The sequence below is a fragment of the Panthera uncia genome, chromosome B1 (genome assembly GCF_023721935.1).
Source record: "Panthera uncia isolate 11264 chromosome B1, Puncia_PCG_1.0, whole genome shotgun sequence".
Taxonomy (NCBI): domain Eukaryota; kingdom Metazoa; phylum Chordata; class Mammalia; order Carnivora; family Felidae; genus Panthera; species Panthera uncia.
In genome coordinates this window covers 153,257,969-153,265,528 of record NC_064811.1, presented here as the reverse complement: position 1 = coordinate 153,265,528, position 7,560 = coordinate 153,257,969, and the positions used below count along the sequence as shown (strand labels likewise).

The window sequence follows — 7,560 nt, the reverse complement described above, 5'->3', positions numbered from 1 at the left end:
ACCTTCATCACATGGCCATACCTGCAAAGGAGACTGGAAAATGTAGTCTTTATTTTGGGCAGCTTATGACTACAAACCAGGGATTCTATTACAAGGGAAGAAAGGAGGACAACCAGCAGTGTCTTTATGACGGAATAAAGGGTCCTTTTGAAGTCTAGGGCATGGTTTTGAGGTTTGTTTGTTTTGTTTTTGTTCTGGTATCAGCGGTGGTCCATTTAGCAAACCCAGCAGTACCTGGTTTAATTAGAGGTAGATGTCCTTTGGTGATGAAGGATTTCAAGTATTTAATCCTTGTGCCCAGGAGTTTTTTTTTTTTTTTTTCTTTGCTCATTTTGTTGTTCTTGTTCAGAGCACTTACAACCAGACTATTCTTTTAACATGAAATTTATTCTGATAATAAAATTATAGTATTGATTTTATTCCACTATCCATAATGGAGAGACCCCAATTACTTACCATTACATGCCAATGACGGGTTTAGATTCAGTTCTGCTCTCTCCCACCTGGGTGGCTGTGGACAAATTATTTACCTTTTCCTCCTTTTCCTTTCTACCAAATAAGAATGCTACTATTTACCTCAATGAATTGTGGAGATCAGTTAGATGATGGATGAAAGTTCTAGTCACACAGCAAACACTTGACAGATTGTATCTGTTCAGATACATATGTAATCTCTCCCCACTGAACCTACCCTATTTAATTCCTATTCTTTTTCTTATTTAACTTTATTTTTTATTTTTTAAAATTTACACCCAAATTAGTGTATAGTGAAGCAATGATTTCAGTAGATTCCTTAATGCCCCTTACCCATTTAGCCCATCCTCCCCCTTTTTTTTAAGTAAGCTCCACGCCCAATGTGGGGCTTAAACTTACAACTCCGAGATCAAGAGTCACATGCTCTACTGACTCAGCCAGCCAGGAGCCCCTAATTCCTATTATTTCTAAAAATAAAATCATAGTATGTTATAGCACAATAGCATTTTAATCACCATAGGATGTATTTTTTCATACCAATCAATTTCGTACCTATCATACCCATCAATTAAGTGGGGCATCACAATACCCTGTGAAATGGGTAGAAAAGATAGTACCTATTCCTCTACTCTCCTAGATTAGGAAATACAAGCTCAGAGAGATCGATCTGCTTGCCTAAAGTCACGCCTTTCCTCTTGACTGGATCCTTCCTATGTGCAGGTTAACCTGTTCCACTAGCTACCATCTTAAATGACAAAACACACAATGAGACATAGGTAGAATCTTTTAAGAACACTTATACAGAATTCTAGGCTCTGGGAAGCATTTCTGATAGGTTTTTTACTAATACTGCATACAACACAGGCAGTGTATCCAACCCAGGGAGTTTCCCAAGGTCCTCTTTTTTTTTTTAATTTTTTTTTAACATTTATTTATTTTTGAGACAGAGAGAGAGCATGAACAGGGGAGGGTCAGAGAAAGAGGGAGACACACAATCCAAAACAGGTTCCAGGCTCTGAGCTGTCAGCACAGAGCCCGACGCGGGGCTCGAACCCACGGACCGTGAGATCACTGACCTGAGCCGAAGTCGGACGCTTAACCGACTGAGCCACCCAGGCGCCCTTCCCAAGGTCCTCTTAATAAATAAAACCTATGATTGTACGGTGCTAGGAGCTAGGTTTCAGAGCTTAAAAAACAAAAACAAAAGCAAAAACAAAACAAAAAAACCTCTGAAGAATTAAACATGCTCCAAAAATTTTCTCAATTTTTGGGCTGAAAATTTCTCAAATTACAGCCCAGCCAGATTGTAGATTATGGATTTGGCCACATGATGGCAGCATACACAAACTCACTTTTTCTTAAACCTATTTGGATTAGTTTTGTTCCTTCGTTCCAATTGCCTCCAGCCCAACACAGACCCTCAACTGCTAATGCAAGTATCTAACCTTCACATCATTCAACATTCATCTCCTCATTCCTGTGCACAAGAAGACAGAAGGGCCCCCCATTTTCCGAAGCCCTCTGAGACCTGCAGTGGCGTCCAGGAGTCAGCTGATCACACTTTGAGAGACATTGACATTCTGGCTTTGTGGCCTTGGACAAGTTAAGGAATCTAAGCCTTGGTTTTCTTTTCAGAAAGTGGGGGAAATTAAATGAAATCACGTAAACTGAAAGCTTTCTTAGCAACAGTGGTTGGTGTTGAAACTTGCTCACCAAATGCTAGATTTTCCTTTTGTTCTCCTGGGGTGGCTAATCCATTGAGTTTGGGGTTACGGGTGAGGGAGTATCAGGGGGGTCATGACGTGTGCCAGGCTGTCACCTATAGCTGCACAACTCTGGGGGCCACCATCTTCAGAGACGACCCTGTGAATAGTATCTTCTAGAACTCTGGGAGATCCTAATTCTTCACAGGACACAGGATGAAGAAGTTTGGGGCAGGGGCTCTGGAGAGGAGCTTTGAGGTTGTGGGGGACATTGAGGACACACCAGCTTTGCAACCTTATGCTAAGTCCAGTTCACCTCCTCCTACTCAAGGGAAGTCAGGAATTTTTCTAGCAATAGGGGAAAAGGGTTTCTAAGTGCCCTTGAGTCACTGTCTTGAATTTCACTGCCCTGTTGGCCTGAGTAAAGAGGTGAACCAGCTTCTTTGTTTGGGCAGCCAAGTTAGCTGATATGGAGATGGGGCCAGGTAAAGGCTGCCCAGCTTCTGTGACAATTCTTGTGCTGCCCCTGGTCCTGCCCTCTCACAGCACAAGCACCTGGGTCAGTTCTGCCAAAGCCCCTGGCAATATTCACCTGATCCCAGTGTCCCATCAAGGGGCTGGGGCCACTGTAGAAGTAGGGGGGAGAGGGGGAAGCCCCGGAGGGGCACAGATGCTGAGATTATGGGAGGCAGGTAACAGCCTCCCACTAGGAGGCTAGAGAGGAAACACCAACGTCTAAACGTGGCCTCCAAAAGCCGGCCTGTGGAGTAGGAAGAGGGAGGGGTGGTTGAAATTCAGAGGGGTCAGCCGCTCAAAGGGCACGCAACAGCAGAAGACCCCTTCTGGGGTTGGGAGAGGGCTGCTCAGGTGGGCACGTGCAGCTCAGGGAATTGGTGGTGGCGTCTACTTCAGGGTTTATGGTAAGAGGCTGGAGCAGGCACGCACTCAGCACCACAGACAACACACCCCACCCTTTAAGGAAGTGAGGAGGAGAGCAGCAGGGGTGTGGTTAACTAGGAGGAGGAGAGGGGAAAACACAAACCTGTCAGCCCTGTTACTCAGCGGAGGCCTCCGGAGCCACCGCGGATCCCTTACCTGGCGCAGCCCCTGGACCCACCTGTAACCTGCCGCCGCGCAACCCGCGCCTCACCTGGCGGAGCCGAGGAGCCGTCGGAGTCGGCGCTTCTCTCGGTGTGAGTCCCCTCCCGCGATCCGGGCTGAGCGCCCAGCCAGAAGTTGGAGGCTGGACGGGGTGGCAGGGGGTGGCAGGGGGTGATTCCGAGACTGGGGGTACCTGGACCGGCCTGAGAGTTCCTGGAAAAGGAACTCAGGAGTCGGAGCTGCTGGTGCACCGCATGCCCAGGCTCACTAGCCCTCCCCAGGGGTAGAGGGATTCTATTTTTGGAGTTAATTTGAGACAGAAGGGTGTTTCTCCCTCTTTGTCCTCGTTAAGTATTCGTGGAGGGGAGGCGTGGGGGGGGGGGGCGGTGTGCAGATGATGAGAAGGCACCAAAGGGCCACCTGCCGCTAAAGGTTAGACCAGAGAGCAACAGACCAGGGCTTTCAGAATCCAGCCACAGGTGCTGCCTCAGAGCCCCTCCCTGCGTCCTGCCCTCTCCCCTCTCCCCATGCCCTTCAGCACCCCCACCCTGGTCCTATTCCCATGCCCTTCCCACTGCTCTGGCATGGACTTCCTGCCCCCCTAGAGGGCATCTGCTAAATCGAGCCCTGACTGGAAGCAAGCTGGGAGGGCTCTGAGAGGGGAATAGAGGCAGAACTCCAGGGTGTGTGTGTGTGTGTGTGTGTGTGTGTGTGTGTGTGTGTGTACTAAAGTTAGCACTCCCTGCACACTGGTTCTTTGTGAAACTACCTTCTAAAGGCCATAAAAGGGTTAAGTTCTGTGCTGCCTTCTCCTGCTGTCAGGCTGTGCGTGGGCAAAGCCTTGGGTGGGTGAACAAGGAACATATGGGTGATGTTCTGAGCCCACCGAGCCCCACCACCTGCCCTAACCCTCAGCCATCTGACACTGGCATCTCCCCACACCCCAAACGTGGGGCTTAATCCAATTAGACTCTTTTAAAGGGGCCAGGGGGAGAAGGGAAGCAGAGTTTGGACACAGAGGGGGCATGTGCCAGGAGGGTTTGGGAGCCCAGGAGGAAGTTTCTGCTGACCTGTAGCTAGACCTGAGCCCACAGGGACAGTTGGTCTGGAACGATCAGGTAAGGGACATGAGCAGGCGCTCTCTCCTCACCTGAGTCCCGGCCAGGAAATGCCGTTGGGGAGCTAAGCCCCAGCTTTTCACAACTCTGAGGGAGGGAGAGGAGGCAGAGATGAAAAAGTGAGTAAAGATGGAAGGGAAGGAGGAAGCAGTCACATTCAAGAGATGCAGCTCTGCCTGAACATTCTTCATTCATTCATTCGTTCATTCAATAAGCATCTGCTGAACTTCCCACCTGAGGTCACATGCTGGTGCTGGGCGTGGGGAGACACAGGTGTATGTGACCCGCCCCTGCTCCCTGGGGCATGCTGCAATGGGAAGGGGCAGTGGTCACGGAGTCAGGGAAGACTTCCCGGCAGAAGTGACTCTAGGTGGAGACGCTAAGGATCCATAGGAATCAGCCAGATAGCGGGAGAGAGGGAAAAAGACCCGCACAAAGCACAGTTAGGGCTAAGACCTGAGGCCAGAAGCAGCATGACACATTCAGGAAACTGAAAGTAGTGCAGTGTGTTCTGAGCATGGAGAATGCAGGGGCGAGGTGAAGCTGGAGAGGTAAGTAGAGACAGCTCCAGAAGGGCCTGCTCAGGCTGCCATGGCAACTCGTGTTGGAGCAACGCTTGGGACCTAGAGCCAGGCGGGAGACTTCCCGGCATGCCTCTGACTCTAGGGTGGGGTTGCTAGATTTAGCAAATAAAAACACAGGACACTCAGATTTGAATTTCAGAGAAGCAATTAATCTTTTTCTAGGATAAGTATATCCCGTGCAATATTGGGACATACTTATACTCAGACGTTATTTATTGTTTCTCTGAAATTCAAATGTAACTGGGTATCTGGTGTTTTATCTGGCAACACTTCTCTACAAGAAGGCTGAAGATGCTACCATGCTGGGGATAGGCAGGTGCCAGGAGAACATATTTATCAGGGCATATTTATCTTGTAACCAATCCTCCTGGATTCCAGTTTGGGACTCCTTCACTGACTGACTGTGTTATTTCTTTTTCTGTTTTTTAAAATATTTATTTGGGAGGGGGACAGAGAGCGAGGGAGAGAGAGAGAATCCCAAGCAGGCTCCACACTGTCAGCACAGAGCCCGACACGGGGCTTGAACCATGAGATCATGACCTGAGCTGAAATCAGGAGTCAGAAGCTTAACCGATTGAGCCACCCAGGTGCCCCTGACCATGTTATTTCTTTAAAACAAAAACAAAAACAAAAACAAAAAAACAAAAACAACTTGTTCCACGTGTTTATCTACACAGCTGAAGGACAATGATGCCTCAGAAAGAAATTGGGCTTTGGAGCCTGACGGACCTGGATTCAAATCCAAACTTGGCTGCTTGCCCACTGTGAGGCTCCGCACAGACGACTTAGCCCCAGTATCTCTTTTCTGAAAGAATACAGGAATACTTGGTTGTCCAGGCTGTTGAGAGGATCAGTGATAATGCATGTAGTTGCCTAGTGAGTGCTAAGGAAAAAGTGGCAGATACTAATTTTTGTAACACCTCCATGGGGATGACCAAAGTGGTATCCACCAAGTTCTTGGGGCTCATTGATTTCTGTTTATATTTACCGAGCACTCCGAGATCCCAGGGGAAATAATGTGGTAGGGTCCTGCTTCTAGTGAGAGAGTGGGTTAGCTCCTGGGCAGAGAGGGAGAGCCCGAATTGGCTTTTGTTTTTCCAGCTTTGCCATTGCCTTTGAGTAGGCCTCCTCTTCGAGGAGAGCCCCAGCTCTCCTCTTGGAGGAAAGTGGGTGGGGGAGAGGCAGAATTAACTGAAGGGAAATGTGAATTAGTTAAAAGAGAGAATCCACATAAAACACCTAGCACAGCGCCTGACACAAACAAATGCACTATAAAATTTGGCTGCCCTTATTCCCATTTTTACAAGTAGCTTATTAGAAAAATAGCTTTCAGGGGTGGACGAAGAAAGGGCGCCTTGTGAACCATGTTTGGACTTTAACGGGAGCATTTGTGAAAGCAAACTAGGGGCCTCCTAAAAGGGAACCCAGAGGGAGTTAAGAATTTGTTAAGAGAAAGAGGAAATGGAAATTGTGTTCCCCTTGTGGGAACCGCTGAGTGAAAAATGGCCCCTCTTTCCAATGGCTAAGCCTCCCCATCTCCATGCCCAGTGATAGGCCTTTTGTCCCCAGCTCTTTAGAGCAGCATTTGCCAAACAGTGTTCAGAGAAACTCTATGCCATGAGATAGTTATGGGTGTTCCATTGGGGAAATGTTCAAATGAGCTGGCTCTCACAGATTTGTCATGCAAATTTACACAGTCAAGGTTATGATAAGTCCTGCAGAAAAAGACTCCTGTATCACTGGGCCTACTAGCATTCTGTAAATTTGACTATAGATCTCTGGCAGGGGTGTAGGGAAACCTATTATTGTTTCATAGGAAATAACATTTCATATCTAGTGACAGTTGATGTGGGTACAGTTCTGGGACCAAGCAGGTCTTTCAGAGGACATTATTCATCCCATAACTCTATCAGGGAGGGATCTAATTTATTGTAGACTCAGCGATGTCCAACTTACAGAAGATCTTCAGGGACTGAGCACTTATGTAGAGCTGTCCCTGTACCACATATCCCCCATGGACAGAAACCCCTACTCGTGTCAACCAAAATCTTACTGCAACTTACCCCCATTTCCCATTGTTCACAGAGAACCCTGGGGAAAGTATGGCTCTTAGCAAGTAGCCCTCCATTCTGATGGCAGTAGCTCAGTGCCCTGAATATGGCTAAGACAGGCACAGTTGGTGCGGGAAGGGAAGGAAGGGAGCATACCTGGGTAGACCCCAAGTGGTAGGTCTCCCAGCCTGTAAATTTCCCCCTGCCCAGGAGTGGCCTTGTGGCCTTGGCCTCCCAGAGGAATGGGGCTCTCGGGTGGTCACACATGGGTGGCTGGAAATACCCAACTGCTGGCATGTTCAGGGCTGCAAGGGTGGTGATTAAGAGAAGTCCTTGCTGGCTCAGTGACTGAGGGTTTCTCCTAGACTCTGGGTCATTTCTAGGGTAGAGGGGGAGGAGCAAGAATAGTGGCCTCCGCAATGCTAACATGGTTGGTAGTCCTATGGTCAAGTGCAAAAGCTTGGAGTCAGTCAGCCAAGCTTCCAGCTCCAGTTCCTGGACTTGTCGCTTGACATTAAGCAAGTCACGT

General features: G+C 48.3%; 1 protein-coding gene across 5 annotated transcripts in view; it reads left to right on the top strand.

The window, feature by feature from the left end:
- The first annotated feature begins 3,171 nt into the window (after window positions 1-3,171).
- The window catches only part of PTK2B (protein tyrosine kinase 2 beta), a 125,543-nt gene continuing 121,154 nt past the window's right edge, over window positions 3,172-7,560 (top strand). For 2 of the 5 annotated variants that reach the window (XM_049632378.1, XM_049632379.1), the window contains exon 1: window positions 3,175-3,370. The gene's annotated coding sequence lies outside the window, so the exon portion shown is untranslated. Of the gene's footprint in view, window positions 3,371-7,560 lie in introns of all 5 variants that reach the window. The other 3 variants (XM_049632375.1, XM_049632382.1, XM_049632377.1) reach the window with 3 other exon arrangements.